The sequence below is a fragment of the Triturus cristatus genome, chromosome 6 (genome assembly GCF_964204655.1).
Source record: "Triturus cristatus chromosome 6, aTriCri1.1, whole genome shotgun sequence".
NCBI classification, from domain to species: Eukaryota; Metazoa; Chordata; class Amphibia; order Caudata; family Salamandridae; genus Triturus; species Triturus cristatus.
This window is the reverse complement of record NC_140589.1, coordinates 1,864,398,389-1,864,417,360: the sequence shown is the minus strand read 5'-3', so window position 1 is coordinate 1,864,417,360 and position 18,972 is coordinate 1,864,398,389.

Genomic DNA, 18,972 nt, shown 5'->3' with positions numbered 1-18,972 from the left:
ACCAATCTCATCGTTGAGAAAATAATCAACTGCATTTACCTAATATTGTGGAATTAGATGATAGAGTCGACGTTTCGGTCTTGGATGGCAGAAGTCCGTCAGACCATCTTCAGGACAGATAGTTATTGCATGAAAAGACCCTTCGTGAGTTCTAGGAATCCCACGATACTTGTGTTTTGTTGTTTTATTATTGTCAGGACGTGCTGGTTAATACTATAACCTATCAATTTTCAAACTTTCTTATGATAGGAGGTTGATCGGGGGAAGTCCTTACTCGTTCTGTTTTCAAATGATTTCTTGTTCTGATTCAAACGCGCAAAAGTCTGCCGAGGTCAGGAACGCCTGACCTCGGCATAAGAAAGTTTGAAACGCTGAGCATGAACTGTTTGTAGACGGCTCATGTATGAGACATGAGAAGGGAGGATTGAGTGCTGCCTACGCAGTATGTACATTAACTGGAATAGTCGAAGCATCCTTTTTACCAGAAGTCAAATCTGCACAAGTTGCTGATTGATCGCCTTAATTAAGGCATGTAAAATTGAGGAAAATTGGAGAATAACCATTTTCACTGACAGTCAATATGGTTATGGGGTTGTGCATGATTTTGGCCAGCTGTGGATGCAGAGGGATATCCTGACCTCCTCAGGGACACTCATTAAAAATTGCATTTTTGTGAAAGAATTACTTGAGGCAATTCAATTACCAAAAGTGGTGGCCGTGGTTAAGTGTGCTGCTCAACAATCGGGAAATGACTATGTGACAGCCGGTAACCGATAAGCTGACCAGGTTGCCCAACACTTTGCAAGGTATAAGATTGCCTTAAATAATGAAACTTGTGGAATCAGCTGCCAACTTATGCTACTTGCAGGAGTGGGAACCTGGGAGGAGGTGAAAGATCTGCAGGACGCAGTAGATATGGGAGAAAAGAAAGAGTGGGTGAAAATAGGATGTCAAAGAAGGGCAGAAGATGGTGTGTGGGTTTGTTGTGATGCCAGACCAGTCATGCCAGACAGTATGCTTGCACCAATGGCTAGAATGTACCATGGAGACACACATGTGGGTAGAGATGCAATGATTTGACTTTTCAGACAAGATTGGTTTAACGCAAAGTTCAGAAATGTAGAAGAGAGCCTTTGCCAGAGATGTTTAATATGTCAACAAATGAACCCTGGCAGGAAAACTGTGGTCTGCATGGGAAAGATTGGAAAGGCAGAGGGTCCTTCCGTGAGACTGCAGTTAGATTTCATTCAACTACGTGCTTGTCGAGGGTTGAAATATGTACTTGTCATAGTTTGTTTATTTTCAAAGTGGGTGGAAGCATACTTGATCCGTAGAAATAACAGCTTGACAGTGGCCAAACTTTTATTGAGAGAACTCATCCCAAGATTTGGTTTTCCAGTAACAATTGAATCAGATAGAGGGTCTCATTTTCATAATGAAATAATTTGACTAATTTGTGAAGCATTTAAAGTCGAACAAAAATTGCACTGCGCTTACCGTCCAGAGGCTTCTGGGGTGGTAGAACAATTGAATGGCACAATCAAGTCAAGACTCGGAAAGGTGTGTGCATCCACCCCACTGGAATGGCCTTATGCTTTGCCTCTTGTTCTTATGGGACTCAGAAGTATTCAAGACACAAATACTGGATTGAGTCCCCATGAAATACTCATGGGAAGAGCAATGAGACAAGCATGTGTACCAGGACACAAGCTGTTGAATATAACTGATGACTTGGTTTTGGAGTATTGCAAAGAGTTGGCTGACAGAGTGCGTTCTATCTCTCATCAAGTTGGGGAAGATGCTTTCAACAGACAGCTGAGCATGATCTGAATCCTGGTGACTGGGTAGTTGTGAAGAATCACACACGAGAATCGTGCCTATCTCCAAGGTGGGATAAACAGCATCAAGTTATATTGACTACCTCAACGGCTGTAAAGTGTGCAGGATTGCCTAATTGGATCCATGCAAGTCATACCAAAAGGGTACCAACTCCTGAAGAAGAAGAGTTACAATTGAAACAAGAAATTGATGTTGCTGAAGGTTGTGCAGCTGAAGAACTTCCTATAGAAGATCCTGAGGTAGCTGCCCAAGATCAACCGAGCACCTATCAGGACGACTGGATCCCAGTGGTGGATATACCTGAAATACTTATAAGAACAAGGAGTCAAACACAGTTAGATAGACAGGAAAAGAGAGAGGACCAGACAGGTATAGAAGAATTCGCTCAGGAAAGTAGGGAAACGACTGTTAGGAAGCCTGAGAAGGAACAGCTAAGGAGAGAACAATATACTCAGACAGAAGAAACTCAAAGCCCTTTCCGGAGTCTGAGGAGGGATAGTTAGGACTTAGAGAAAACGTTCAGGCAGAAGAAGGTAAAGAGGTAAAATGACCTGAACAGGACCAGATAGGCATAGAATCACAAGTTTAGGATACAGAAGAAAAACCAGACATCACTAATCCTGAACAGGGTCAGAATGAGGTAGATAAACCCATCCAGGAAGAACAGGCCAAATTAATAAGCTCTGGACAAGGTCAGATAGAGAGGTAATCTGAAGATGAAGCTGATCAAGTTGTGCTAAAATCTAAAAAAAACAAAAGGAGTCTTGAAGAACCTGGCAGTGCAGTGAAGTTTAAGAAAAGACGAAAAGGTGATAATTGTCCAAGAATTATCAAGAGACTGAGATACCGTTTTAAGACAATCAGTGAAGAACCTGATCAAGTAAATGAAGTAACTAGTCAATCTGAACCTTCCAAGGTAATACCAAAGCGGAGGAGTCAAAGATTGAAGACTTTGAATAACAAGTTCAAGGGTCCTGAATGGACATATGTTATTCTTGAAGACTTTGAAAACCTCGATTTAAATGAAGAAAGTGATGAAGAGCTGAATGTTGAACAAATTGAGGAAGAAGTGAGACCGACTTGAAAGAGAAAAAACGTTTAAGGTGTTATCTCATATCAGGTTCTGAATTAAAGAAGATACAAATCTTCTTGGCCAAAAATGTCTGATGATAAAGTTACTAGAAACCCAAAACAAAGCTGTATAAAGAAGTGTTGTAGAATCTGTATATGTAGTTTAATATTAGTCCTTGTAATATGGATAATATTAGCAATAGCCATTCCCTATTTGGTGGTTACTGACAAACAGAATATTACTAATGCACACACAGAAGTAGCAAATATTAAAGGAGATAGAGTAGACCTAGAAACACCAGATGAGTTAGATTTACACCACACTCTAGATAAGATTAAATATATTTGCAAATCTCTTAGTCCATTATGTAGAAACTATGATTGTAATGTTTGCATGAAATTGCCAAATTCAGTAGCTGAAGGGGTAACTTATCATCATTTACCCTTGACATATGGTATTTCATGTAGTGTACTAGCCAGCTTATTCTATAGAACTGGAAAACTGCAGTTTTATTATTCAAATGTAGATGTAATATTTTTAGAAGATCCCATGCAAAAGAGCATGAACCCTGTCCTTAGTACTAGAGACTCACAATTCATGTGTGAATTTTTCCTAACAATGAAGACAATAGATATAGCTGACACACATAAACGCAACTTAACATGTAAATTGCATGAAGAAGAAAAAATATTTAAAAATTTATTAGAAAACAGAAGACAGGATTTCCAAAAGAAGGGCCTCTGAACCGAAACCTCAAATACCTAAAGTGGGCTGAAAGGGAAGACCTTTTAGTATCTGGCAAGACTCATGCTGCTATGTCTCTGGATTTTGAAAAGAAAGGGAAAATCTGTCTCCATAGACTTAAAACAGAATATAACAATGTATTTATTGGTTCCAGTGAATGTGAACATAACTTCCTAGTAATTGGGGGTTGGGGACTAAAAGGAGGAACTGATCCAGTATTCCCTGGAATCTATTATATTTGTGGAAACAAAGCCTATTTTAGGTTCCCTGATCACTGGTATGGGAGTTGCTATTTCGGAATAATATTTCCTAAAGTCTATCATGTTAAAAGAATCACTGGAAGCAATAATGACAGTAGTGGACTAAAAAGATATAAAAGAGCTAGTTTTTCTGAAATAGAAGGTGATATAGTTGGTGCATTGATACCTTCAGTGGGGGTTCTGCTGAATTCTCGAAAAATCTGTCAGTTGTCAACAGTAGTTGATCGGTTATCTACTGACACTGCTGGAGGACTTTTACTGATCAATACAGAGTTACTTGCTGTTAGATCTATGGTTTTGCAAAAGCGACTTGCCCTTGATATCTTATTGGCAAAAGAGGGTGGAGTCTGTAAAATGCTGAAAGCGCAACATTGTTGCACGTATATACCTGACAAGAGTGTAGAGATTGGAAGATATATTAAAAACATTACTCATTTGGAAGAGTAACTGAAACCACTGGAGGTTGACAGTGAATGAAAGAAAATAACAAATAGTTTTTCCACCATTAGTAGTTGGTTTTCTAAAAAGGTAAAAGTATCTTAGGTCAAATATTATTGCCAATCATGGGCATCATTTTACTAGTTTTGATGATAATATGTTGCCGCAAATGCTGTGGGAAAAGAAAAAGGTACGAAGTGAATGAGAAAGGTAGGAAAAAGAAATTAGAAGAAATACGACTTGAAGAATTGAAGGGAAATATCTATAAGAGAATGAAAGGATCACAATTTAAGAAAGATGAAGGAAAGAATAAAAGATTTGAAGACATTGAAATGGTAGAATGCTAAAGTTGGCATCTGATTTAATAAAATTTAGTGATGGCATAAAATGCCATGAGAGAGGGGATTGATGGAGCAAGATTTCGCATAAAGAGAAACTTGCTTGTATGCAATCCTCTCAAATAACCTTTAACATTGTAATCAACCTGTTCGTGATTATTAATTCTGCACCACATTCTACATATTGTATCTAGGGGAGGCTTTTCTATGTGCTTTATTAAGTGAATAACCCGAGTGTCCTAAAACGGCCGCCAAAAATGTGGGAACTCTTTTGCGCATGTATCTACTACATCTACGTAGTATGATGTTTTCTGTCGCTTGGGGGGAAAACTCTGCAGCTGCGCAATAGCTTCTAATATGGCTGCTTCAAAGTAACGCACTAACGCACATGCTGTGCTGAAACTAACCTATGCAAGTTTTACTAAGCCATCAATGCAAAAGATTTATTAAGTAAATGGGGTTAGAGTAGAAGTAAGTGATATACAGTGAATTCATTTATTTTGTATTCTAACATGTTCTTCTTTGACTTTATTAATAGTTCCTATTTGGGCCTTGGAGGGTGACCGCGTCTCAGTTTCCTTGTGGCGTCTACGCATGCGCAACGGTTGCTTGTCCTGAAACAAGTGAAGTAATTGACTGACTGCCAAACCCTAAGCCCAGCAAGGACATGGGAAAAACAACTTTTGACCCTACGAGAGGAAGAGGACGCTACATTTTAATAGACTTATCGATCCACATATGAAATGCTTGTGGGAATAAAGCTTGTGGGTATTAAAATTAAGGGGCGGGGAGTTAGACAATAGACTAAAGAAAAATATTGCACTTAGTATGGTGTGATGTCCTTACCCCACTACTTGGCCCAATCAAATAGCGGGTGAACATGGAATTGAAACATTTGGGGGTAGATCATACATTTGAATTGGTATAACAGAGGTAAGTTCTAGTTAGTTAGACACTCTTGATGCTGAGATGCTGATGGTATGCTGAGATGCTGCCCGAATTTGCTGCAATCTGACTGAAGAATCCAACACTAGGGAAATTCGTGGAACAACCGAGGAGGCACATCTAGGAAGGGGTCCGGATGAGCCCGAGCCGGAGAGAGTAGCACAAGAGAGGGGTGTAACACTGGCGTTACACTAGAAGAGGTCACCTTCCCTTTCCTGAGCTGATCCTGAATCTTTGACACTGTGATGTCGGGGTCCTCACACCATTTCTAGGTAAATATAGTTGTAGGGTAAATGCTCCGTACTTGTTCTCTATCCTTTCTTTCCTCAGGTGCTGTCATTGAGCTTATTAATGCACATTGATTATAAGCTAACTGTACTATTTTTCCTGATGGAGAATTCTGGTATATCCATGTGTATTCTGTTTTGACTCACAAAGTTTATTAATTCAGATAAACTTTTAAAACTGCTTCTGAGTCTGTGATTCTTTTGAATAGAAGTTAAATGCATTATTGTAATTCCTCCCTATTCTAATCTACTACTAGATCTTTTCGACTGTGCATTTACTCAGGCGACAGGAATGGTAAGAATACTGGTATAAGAGATTCCTAGAGTAAATACAATTGATGAACAGTGGATATTTACTAGCTCATCGAATGTATGAATGTATATGGGCCCAAATTGAGTGTTGTGTGTATGAATGTGTAGCGCTGGTAAACTCCGCTGCATCAATAGTAAGATCTCCTTTCCCAAGAGTACCTCTTCTTTTTTGTCGGTCTTGGACTTCAGACAGTTGGTCTTATCCAACTAGTGACTTCAGACAAGAAAGAGGTGAAATGGTTAACGTGCTGATGTTTCCTCAGAGAGGAAGGGGAAAAGTTGAGCTGGGTATATTCGGCATCGGAAATGCTGTTGATTCTGTGGGTCTTAGGATGCAGGCGTTGAACAGCATGCAGCTGTGAGATGATCCGCGGGGCACTCTGTAGATGAGGTTGATGGATGTCCGGAAGTAGAGAGACAGGCTGACCTACAGGGTGCGTGAAATGAGAAAAGAGCAGATCGAAGGGGAGGGAGTCCTTCTGTGCCGTCTTCATGGAGGCATAAAGGTATTGAATGACGTTGGGGTGGGAGACAGTTTTGAAAGTGGCAAATAAACTGAGGAGGATGTGGGCTGTGCTGTTGCCTTTGTCTATTATCAGCCGAAGGTCCTCTGTGGCAGCAATGAGGGCAATTTTGGTATTGTGATTTGAACTGAAACCCAAATGGGTGGGGTTGAAGAGGTGGTTGTAGTTGAGATTGTCTGCTAGTCTTTTGTTGATGATTTTTTCTATGATTTTGGCTGGGTATGGTAGTAAGAAGATTGGTCTATAGTTTGCCAGTGTCTTTGGGTCTGATGAGAGTTTCTTCAGAAGGGGGAGTATAGTGGCATGCTTCCAGGTGGCCGTTAAGGTGACTCTGTTGATGGAGCTGTTGAGTAACGGAGTAAGACCTGTACTGATGGGATACAAAACGTTGGAGAAGATGTAGTGTGGGCAAGGGACTGATGGTGCTCCTGAATGGATAGAGATGCATAGCTTAAAGGCAAGGTGTTATATGTTGTCTCTAGTATTAGAGGACAAGATGGAGAAGTGTCTGTTCTCTTCGAAGATGATAGCCTATCCTTCTCTGGGTCTGCTGTCTCTGTCCTTTCTTTTGTTCTTGTATCCCGGGGGATGGCTGTGGCGATGTTGGGGGCGGATGTTGTGGTGAGCCAGGTTTCGGTCATAAGGAGCAAGTCCGGTCAAAAGTCTTGCATGAGTTCCCAGACTTCGATGGCGTATCTGACAAGCAAGTGGGTGCTGAGGAGGAGGCATGATAGTACGGCAGAAGTGGAAAACCATTGAATCATTAGAAATACAATTTCAATTAGAACTGTTGCCAGACACATGTATTCAACATGCTCTCCCATGTATGGTGAAGATTATGGCAGTGCTACATGTTGGTGCTACTGGCTTTTTCCAGTACACGCTTAGTCTCACCAATGGGATGTTGCAGTCAACATCTTCAGCTGTACTCAGACATATGAATAACTTCATCCAATTGCCAACAAGTAATGCTACATTCAACAATATCAAGGCAGAGTTCTGTGGTTTGGGTGATATGCCACATGTTGTTAGTGCCATAGATAGGATCTACAAGGCATTGGTACCACATAATGCCCCAGAGGAGGCATACCATATTAGAAAACATTTCCTTTCTATCGAAGTGCAGGTGGTATGCATACCAGGCCTCCTCATTAACAGTGTGTGTGTGTAAGATTTCCACCCATGACTCAATAGTGTTATGCGAAAGCTCCATAACTCACCAGATGCCAGACCTTCCCAAAGAAAGGCCTGGCTTATTGGTAAGTGTTACCATTTTTGTTGATGTGATCATTTTCTGTAAACCTGGGACCTTCATTTTTTCATAGAATCCAGTCCCTCTCAAGGAAAAAGATGGCAGAGCTGGGCAAATACCTGATGGATGTGTGAGAGCTCATCCGGCAGTCACACAGATACACGGCCAAGGAGAATGATGCAGGTATCAGCGTTTCAAATTCTTACTCACTAATTATTCTTCCTTATTGCTGCTGAAGATAATCAACCTGGATGTTGCTAAATATATTGTTGTAACTCAATATCCCCAGAAGATAGACAACTTTCTTTTGCCTTTTTATTTCAATCTTGTTCTCTTTTCCTTTTGACATTTATTTCAATCTTGCTCAATTTTTCTTTTTGCCCTTTTATTTGACAACATTATTTCTAACCCTTTGAATAGGTCTCACCTCTTAACCCTCTTTTATGTGTTGCCGGCATTGAGAATAATAACGTGGCAGGGCATGAAAAAAGTGAGCTTTGAAAAGTATCCAGCTACAAATCAATGTACTTTACAAACTAAGGTGGCCTTGCATCCCTCAGAATAAGGAGATAAAAGCAGTTTTAACCTTCATGTTATGGGCATATATGCTCTGCCTTGTCATCAGGTAAGAACACAGAATACCAATTCACTAGTGGGTGATAATCCCAGAAGTCAAGTTGTGGAAAAGCCATGGAAAGTAGAATCACATTTACGGAAGTGTCCAGAAACTAACAAGTTGCTAACAAGGTGCTGGGCATGATGAGGGTGGAGTTGACAATCTGCAAATCACAATGGGTGACCACCCAAGGATGATTAGACCAGCTGACTGAGTCTGGAGTGAACTCCAAAGATAGGGGAGCTGGGAAGTACTGCGGCTAAGATAGGTAATGAGTGGCCACGACCTTTGCAAGTCAAAGCAGGAGTAGGGTCACAGATGGGCCGGGCTGAACATTAGCGTCAAAAAAGGCAGTGCCAACTGGGTACATGAGGTCACTCAACGGAATGGAAAGAAAAGTACCAACAGGAATCCTGTAAATATTATATCATGAAATATTGCACTGTTAAATAGAAAGCTGGAGAATGGGGAATGGTTCAAGTTGATCAGAAATCACCTAATTTGCGGTTTCCAGGAAAACATCGGCACAATCTGAAAATGGTGTAGGTGGCTTTACTACATTTTTCGAGCCTTCACAACATTTTAAAAAGATAGATTTGCGGGGGCCTTTCAGTATGGGTATTGTGTAAACTTAACTGTGGGTTTCAACAGCTGGGCAAAGCCTAGCTTTCTCCCAATGCACTACATGTGCGAGTAACAACGGTCAAGAAGGAAATTGTTACTATTGTCAAAGTATATGTTCCCCCTGGGTGAAAACCTAAGGTGCAGACAATTTTGAGTAACAGAAGACGTTAAAGTAAGCTCATCAGAGAGGAATATACCAATACTAATAAAGACAGGACTTTGAATAGAGGTGAGCCCTTGATGTTGATCTAAGTTGACTTCAATTCATATCCCTCTAATGAGATCATCAATTAAGAGGTTCTAGCAGAGACTATTGCTGGGGTCCTCCCATTACAGATATGAGATGGATAGAAGTGGAAAGGAAAAGGGAGGCCCTCTCAACGTTCCTTATACAGCAAGAGAACTCTGCTTCCTGAATGGTCGAACCCCCACTAATAGCTAAGTTCAAATGTTCTATGTTAATTGGGAAAAGGCTTCACTAATTGACTATATAATGGAAGCTGGAAAAATGTGGGAGATATGGTCTTTGTAAGGAGCAAAGAGAGTGCTCCCGACTCCCTTATAGCCAATGTGGGGATGGACATGCTGCTATTGCTCCGATAAATAAGAGGAAAGCAACAAAAAATATTATGATGAAATTCTTATTCTGGGTAACATTTTGGCGAGGTTCGAAGGTATCATCCTTAGTGCATTCATGCTAAATAAAATAGGGTTACTGTTGTTGTGGCCAATCGCAAACTCACACTCTGCACAGAGCTAAAAGACTAGGAAGAAACCCAGACGCTTTTGAGAAATAGTCAACCACACAGGGAAGGGAGAATAAATAAACAGAAATGCTAGATAGGACCCTAAGAGTCGGTCCGCTATTTTAGTTAGTTACACTGTGATAATATGTATAGTGGATATAATTCTCCACCCTTGAGTGAGAAATTCAGGGAGAGCTATCCGCCATTTAATATTTTAATACAAGAGATGGAGAGAGCATTGAGCAGTATGAAAGAATAAAGCTCCTGGCCCAGATCTACTTCCAGCTCATTTGTTCCTGGAAAACTTGTCACTTTGGGCCCGGATGGGCAAGAGTCTTCAATGCAGCCCTTGCTACCGCAGACATTCTCCATTGGTGGTGTTCTGCCATTTTAGTGATGCTGCGCATCAAAGGTGTGGCTGCCTTTCCAACTAGCGGCCAAACTCGCTTCTGGAATGGGCGGGTAAGATCTTTGGGAAAGTCTTATTAACTAGGCTCCTAGGCGGTGTTAATAATGTAAGTATCCTGTCGGAGGACCAGACTGGCGTCATGTCAATTCTAAGAACTTTATACCAAGCTGGATTGGAACTGTAGACCAGGCGATCTGCCTACATATGATCTTTCATAAGTACACAGTAGTTAAAACGGCGCCATTATACTTAGCCTTTAGTGGTACTATAGCTAAAGTAAGATATGATGCTGGGAGTGAATGAGGTGACATATTTCCAATAGGAAATAGTCTAAGGCAGGGCTGTGTATTGTGTCCTTTGCTTTTTAGCCTGTTTTTGAACAATGTGGCAGCTTACTTATTGCAAACACCTCTTGATGTCCCCATACTTGATGGTCTCAAGGTCTCGATCCAACTCTTTGCTCATGATGTGGTCATATTAACTGTAACTGAAAAATGAAATTCATAAACTACTGAGAAGATGTGTGGATTATTGTAATGAGAAGGATTTAACTCATAATTACAAATAACAAAGGTAATGCCATTGAAACCGTCAGCGAGATTAAAAAGAAAAGTAATGCGGTATGGAATTCAAATTCAAAGTGTCAAGCAGTTTGATTATCTGGGTATAGACTTTACTAAGCAGCTTCACTGACAATAATAAAAGTTAGTGCCATTTTGTTGCAAACATCAGGGACTGTGCTTACATTTAGGAAAAAGCAGGATCCCAGTGCATTAGTACTATACTTCAATTTTATAAACAAAAAAAGTACCCACAAGCAGTATGACAAATTAAAAGACAGTGGAGGAAGTGGAAAGTTGTGGTGAGACCTGGGGAAGTAATTCATGAGCTATTAATAGACTAACATCCGGGCTGCCTATAAACTGATTCAGGTAAAGTTGTCTCTGATACCTTGGAAATGGAAGAAAAATGTTATTAGCTGCTGAAGTGGGAACATGGATGTGAGAAATTGGGTTGCTGGCTGACTGGGGTGTGAGCGCTGGTCAAGCAACAACCACAATCCCTGCTAAAGTCAGTCACAGTCACTAAATTAACTGTGTTTAAGCCTTGATAGCTTGGCACAAAAAGCAGTCAGGCTTAACTTAGAGGCAATGGTATAGTATTTATGCAGGACACAAACTATAATACATTGAAGACACAACACAAGAAAAAACTCTCAATTTAGAAAAATAGATTACATTTTAATGATTTGTTTTTTTGATAAACAAACTTTATTGAATTTTAAGGTCACAGGGGTTGGCCATACGGGAACAATCTAGTATGGCAGTTGAACAACACATTGTAGACTAACACACCATGATCACAAGGAATGACTGTACAATTATATGTAAAAGTGGACAATGCACACATTGATCCAAAGCAGCAGGCAACAGTCGGATTACAATAGATGACCTAACCATTTCCTCCACACCTCCCATATTTTTGGGGGTATTCCCACGATTCGAATACCACCCACTCCTACTGAGCGTACCAGTCCACGCCCCACTGCCATTGAGCAAGGGTTGGGGGAATAGGACTTAGCCACTTTACGGCTATGTTGTGCTTTGTAACTAGTAAGGCTGTGCCCAGGAATGCCTTCTCAGCATGTGTACCATCGACACCCTCCAATTCCCCCCCAAAAATCAGGAGGGGGGGGAAGAGGGACCTCCCACCCCAAAACCTCCTAGAGGTCTCTAGTTACTGCAGTGATGCATCTTCTGGAAAGTCCACACCATATGATAAATGTCTGCTTGGTCAACCGCACAGCATGGGCAAGCTGCCTCAGGGCAAGGCCTGCTTTATGTAAATGGGTGGGGGGAGGTATGCAGAATTTAGGTAATATGTCTGTACTAGACCTAGCCTGGAAGAGATTGTAAGTACATGGGGGGCCATCTGGAAATCTCGCCAGCCCTCCTCATTGAAAGGCCCCACCCAACCCTCCCATGGAGATTTGAGATGATAAAGGGTGCCAGGAGAGTTGACAATGAGGGTGTGGTAATTTTCAGAAATGCCTACACGGCCAATGTCACCCATTAGGAGCTTGGCCTCTAGAGGGCTAAATTCAGGGAGAGGTTCATATGGCATGGTAGTGTGCGCAAAGAGCATGTTGATTCTGAAGGTAACGGTAGAATTGAGTATGTGCCAGGGCATATTGTTGTTTTTGTTATAACATACTTTATTGATTTTATAGATAGGCGCACAGCACGCAAGCATTATTACAGTTGGTACATAGATAATTAGGCGAAAAGCAATTGGGCATGAATATATGAATACCAACAGGGCCCAGTCAGTGGGTAGTGTTGGAATAAAAAATTATGCTTTCGTATTGTTTTACGTAATTTTGCGTTCGCTGCGTCATTTTGTGTATGGGCGCCATTTTGTATCATAATCGAAACTAATTCTTTGCCATTTCCCAAAAACGGCCTTCTCTAGGTTATGTTTCTTCGGAGCTGAGTTTTGCTAAACTAATGAATGCACTGTTCTTATTAGCGCATATATTTCCTTACATGTAGGCCTTGTCCCACATGTCTAGTGGTGGGTAAAGGCAGAGTGACCTTGAATAATAGATAATGTGTGCCCGGCCTCGGAATCGAAACTTACTCCTTTGTAATTTACTGTCCAGCTGCATCTCCTTAGAAAATTCCATTGTGGGCATACTTTCATTGGTTTCGAAGTGTACACAATTTATCGTTATTATTGCTTATTTCAGTCCCTCTGTAGCACTCCTAAACGACTGGGCAAATTGGGCTCCGCTCTGAGTGTACTTTAATAAACCAGATATTGGTTTGTATTCTGTACTGTCTGACTGACTCTTCATTTTAGTGGAAGGCCGAGAGGTGGTCACTAGTGACCCGAATCAGGCCACTTCCTCCCATTGGCACCCGAAAAGGGACTCCTTCGGGTGAGTGACCTAGGGGCGTAACACAGGCCCATGCAGCCCCCATGTTGTGGGGGGGCCCCGTGCTCCAGGGGCCCCCTCACTCAGCGGAGCAAGCATTAGCTAGCCTCTTAATTGGTTCATGAATTAAAAGGTGCGCACAGCCTCTGAGTCCTCATTAATTAAATGGTGTGCACAAGCCCACGGGCTGCGTTGCAGGGGGGGAGTGCGTACTCCAGGCACGGGCCCCCTCACTCAGCCAGCAAGCCTCTTCATGAATTAAATGGTGTGCACGGCCCACGCCCGGCGAACAGATGTCTCGCGTGTGCGCATCTTCAGGGTGGGGCTGGTGACCATATCATTGTCATGCGCACTGCGCAGAAGCGCAATTAAAAGTGGGTGTGAGCGTGATGATTGAGGTGAGATATCCGACACAGGACCCAGCCAGAGTGACTAGTGAGAAAGACCATGCCAGTGTGGCGCCACCCCGGCCATAATTAAATTATTACTACTAGCCCCTGCCTGGCTAGCTAGCCTCGACCTTGCCCTGCTCTGCTGCCCGCTCATGCCTGCCACTGAAGGAGCTGCAGGCCAGGCCTCAGGAACGTGGGACAGAAATGTACCAGTTTGAGCCGGGAAATCATTTGCTGTGCGGCGGGGAGTGGCTACGGGTCCCGGTGGGAGCATCTGAGATACAGTGGAGGCCTGACAGCGCAGATACCCGAACACCCGACCGTCCAGGGTCACCCACTGTGCAAGAGCACAAGAGGGTCCCAGGAGCCAAGGATATACGGTAAGGGCTGAGCAGCAACGGGCTCGAGCCAGACTATGCGGCGTCCGGTCCTTTTAACGAGTGATGCTCGTGCGCTGGAACATCACCATAGCTGCTGCACATGTGCTCACTGCCTTTCATCCGCACATTCATTAGTGAGTTGTACTTCTGTGGGACCCTGCAGCAGTGGCCAGACTAGGATGTTGTAAACGGCCAAATCGGCCGCCCATGAAGCTGGGGATCCAGGCTCAAATTTTGGCGAGTGGCTCAAGCATCCTGTGCAAATCACTTAATCTCCTCGTGCCTGAAAAATGAATGTGTCTGTAATGCAACTGGTGCTCTGATACATTCGGGTCGAATATGCACTAAATAAAAAACAAAAAAAATGAAATGGAGTTCCCCACATACTACCCGGGCTGAAACTCACCGAGCTAGGCCAAGCCCCACCAGCTAGATTATGCACTGACCCACAGCCCTAAAATCGGCCAAATTTGTCTGACCCTAGGAAAAATCCTACTGCATATTATAAAGAATTGACTGAAGCTGCCTCTTCTACTGTGATGACTCTTGCTGATATTGAAATGCTTTTTGGTCTTCTTGTTCCCGTTCACATTTGGAGACAGGCCCATACCCAAGACCATGTTCCTGAGCTGAGGGGTACTTGGGATCATATTAAAGCATGGGACCAGGAAAGAAAATCAGGTGATAAGCCCCAAGCGGACATTTTAGTGTTGCCAGACCGCATTATTACGTATATGCATTGTCTTATCCCCCTGAAAAAAGTATACTGGGAAAAATTGCCGGCTTGTGGACAAAAGAATGATTTTTTTCACTTGGTTTGAAGGTACGTTTTTGGATTACAGTGGGCAGGATTAGTCTGTCGACGTAGGTGTTGGCAAGTTTGTTAATAGATTTGTTTCTAATCTGCTTCCTGAAATTGCAGCTCGTTTGCAAGCCTCTGAAAATACTTGGTGTACCTCTTCCCCCTATGATATTTTGAATATGGCACAATATTATGAGCATAGGGCTAATGAGGAAAAGGAGAGGACACAGAAAAAGCATAGGGATTTAAAGACAAAGTTGTTACAGAAGGCTTAGAGGGAATGGGAGTGGTGGTCCTGCCCGTCAGCTTCCACGCACTAGTAGGCAGCCAAAGACTACGCCCCTGGGTCCGAATCAGTGTGCATACTGTAAAGAGAAGGGACACTGGTGTAGCAAGTGTCCTGTGCTTTTGCAGAAGGTAGCGTTCCCAAAAGGACAAGGTTCTCGTGTACAGGGTTGTGGAGCTGGTGGGGCAGACAGGGCTCTAAAGGCTGCAGCCTCACAGGGTCGTTCTGATAATAATTACTTTGATGACCCTCGGGATGGACAATACTATCATGATGATTTTGATATGGAGGAAGTGACGGGGATGTCTTACAGCTAGGACAGCCAGGGACAGAGTGGGGGACCAGTTCTGATACCTGTAGACCAGCAATGTCCTTATGTAATAGCAGAACTGCAAGGTTCGACTAAGGATTTTTTGGTGGACACGTGTGACAAAAAGTTGTTTCTCGAAATATGGTCCCTGGGGCGGCTCTGTCTGACCATAATAAAGTTTAGGTAGGTTTTTCTGGTGTACCGGTTGTAAGCCCCATTTCAAGACCCGTTGCATTGACTATTGGTCCTTTCACTGTGGATTCGCCATTTCTGCTGACATCTACTTGCGGTGAAAACTTGATGGGTTTGGATTTCTTGAAGAAATTGCATGCTACTATTTATTGATCACCAGCGGGTGTCTATATGACAATGGGTCCAGATGTAGCACGCGCTAAACAGTGTTTGTCTAAAGATGTGCCTCTTCCTGTTGAATTTGCTGATGTGCCTCCCACTCTGTGGGCGACAGGCGACACAGATGTGGGACTACTGCAGATACGTCCAGTCTCGATACAAGTTAAGGATGGTGCTATTTTGCCCCGTATCCCTCACTATAAAATACCACAGGCAGGAGAGCGAGCCTTATTGCAAAATATTCAGGATTTGATTAAGAAGGGAGTGGTTGAGGAGACAGCTGCTAATATTTATATTTGCCCTATTCTTCCAATTCTTAAACGGACACCCTCAGATTCCCTTGATGTACATGAGGATGTTTACCGTTTCGTGGCTGATTTGCGCAAAGGTAATAAAACAGTGGTTCCCCAGTTTCTAGTGGTCCCTGACATCACTACTCTTTTCACAATGATTCCTTCTACTGCTAAATTCTTCTCTGTCATTGACTTGAAAAATGCATTCTTCAGTATTCCTATTCATCCGGATAGCAGGTACTTGTTCGGGTTTACACTAGCTGGCAGAAGCTTAAGGTTCTGTCGAGCTCCTGTCGTGGCGTTAGTGACTAGGAACAAGGAAATTCCACTAACCTCGGAAGGAAGCCGTCGGGAGCGATGGAGCGTGGCTGATCCCCCCTCAACCCTGAGGCGCAGACTCTCGCAGAGGGATGGAAACACTACTGCTCGAGAAAGCCCCCCCGGGGAAAAGGGAAGTGGAGAAAATAAGAAAACGCTGCTCTGCAGTGTTGTGTCTCTGGTCCTGCGCTGGTAGTGGGGGTCAGGGTAATGGCCAAGGCGCTCTCCAAGGTACAACTACAGAGGGAACATAAGGAACAGAGAGTGAGTAAGCACTTCCCACCCTTCACGCAACTCAGGCACTCCAAGCTACGTCCTTTACCCAGCCATAACAGATACTTACAAAGGAGATTAGCAGCTGGCGTAGTTTTGTTAATGATTAAAGGGTCCTGTGAGTATGACGCTGATTCTATAGTTGGAGACACACTTCTGAAGCGTGTGTAGTACTTCTTCCCCACACTGTTTGGTCACAGTCAGGGCGTTGCAAATGTCTCGAAGGCTCGCCAAATAATGACGGACTTGAGCGGGAGCAGAGAGGCGCGTTTCCGAGCACTTATGAGTGTCCCTAGCGCTTGGAGTCTGTACAACGAAAACGTGCAGTGTTGCAGCAGTGGAGCGCGTTTCCAGGCACTGAATAGTGTCACTCGCGCAAGGAGAAAGTACTGAGTAAGCGAACGGGATATCCGGGCATTGGGAGGTTTCGCTACTCACGCTTCCGTAGTCGGAGGGGAGAAGTCAGGTGGCGGTCCAGCTGACGACTCGCTTCTGGATTTAATATACAGCCGTGTCCTCGATACCACACCAGGGCTGCCAACTTCAGGGATGTCTTGTGAAAGGCTGAATACTCTGGGCTTCGTCGTGAAGAGAGGTGTCCCGCGGGGAATACCATCCGCGACTACAGCCAGTATCCAGATTGTCAAGCCCCGATCCCTGGAAAAGGGAAGGGCTTTATCGTAATACCGGCGGAACAGCCGGGAACTACTTCCGGGCCGCCGGCCGCAGGCATGACGGGATTCGTAGTTCCGGTCTTTTGCACAGACCGCGACCTCCCTTTACGCGCCAGACATACCACAAGTCATTTTAATGCCAAGGTGATTCAGTTAATTTCTGATGGTTTGCACATAATGAAGAAGTTCTATGCCACCGACATACCACAGTCAGCAGGTCTGGTTGAGAAGTACAATGGTACTCTCAAACTGAAATTGAAAAAGATTCAGGAGACCACAGGGTTGCAGTGGCCAGATGCTTCACCATTAGCTCTTTTGTTGGTTGATAAGAACAACAGCACATTCTAGGACAGGATTGTCACCATACGAGGTCGTGTTTGGACGGCCGGCAAATGTTTGAGGCGTCCCGCGACCCTGGCGTTTTTCAGATATTGAGTATCCGTTGTTGACAGACTATCTTTGCCAACTAACTGAAAGTTTGCGTTCTATTCACAGGTCCCGGAAGCCCTGCAAGCTGCACCAGAGGGGGCCCAGACACGGTATTCAGCCTGGCAACTTTGTGCTGATACGAAACTTTCAGAGGAAGAAGAGTTTGGAGCCACGGTGGAAGGGACCGGAACAGGTCCTCCTGGCTATGCACACAGCTGTTAAAGTCGATGGCCGAAAGAACTGGGTGCACGCAACTTATTTTCACAGGATACCTTTACCTCTGCCCTATGATCAATGGGTGAAGGATGGATTAGGGGACTCTGAGTGCGAGATGGTACCTCAGTTTGTACCTTTCACTGACACCAGGTTGACCTGGACCAAAACGGATGAAGAAAATTAATGCAGCAGTACCTCCGGAAATATGGGCTATCCAGGAGCCCCTTTTCATTGATCCCTCTGTGCCTGGAGTCACTAGGTATAATCTGCACCTTTGGCTGAGGGACCGTGCACCAAAGGAGAAGTCAGGTTAGTCAGGGATGGTCTGTGTAAGTTAGGTGTACTTTGCTATAGTACCAACTGAGTTAGTTTAGGGAGATGTGAGATTTGTGCACTGTTTGATCAGTGGAAAGGATAGAACAAAAGTATCCCCTTGGGGGTACATTATCTTGGTCGAAGTGGGAACCCGAGCTTAGGACAGAGCAAGCTCCACCGCTGGTGGTCAAGAGCACCAACGTTTTGATGGACAATAGGAGCCTGTACCAGTGAGGCTCTGATGTACTCTGGGAACTTGTACATTCTTCTTGCAGACATTTTGCCCCCTTGCTTTATTATTTGCTATACACCCCTTTGGCAGAATGGTTGCTGATGAAGAGCAGCCAGTGATTCCCCTTGCACATAGATATTTTGGTCTACCAAGAAAAAGATATTATGTGCTATTCTTGTGCTATTACTGTTATTGATTGTGGGTGGGGTGTCCTGGGTCTTGGAATGCACCGTCATGTACTAAACATGAGGTTGTTTCTCAAAGTCGCACAAAAAGGACAGCCCCAAGAAATGTATTTCCCGACACACATAAATGATTTGCTAGTGAAGAGGAGTTGGTCTAACGGCTAAGGCGGTC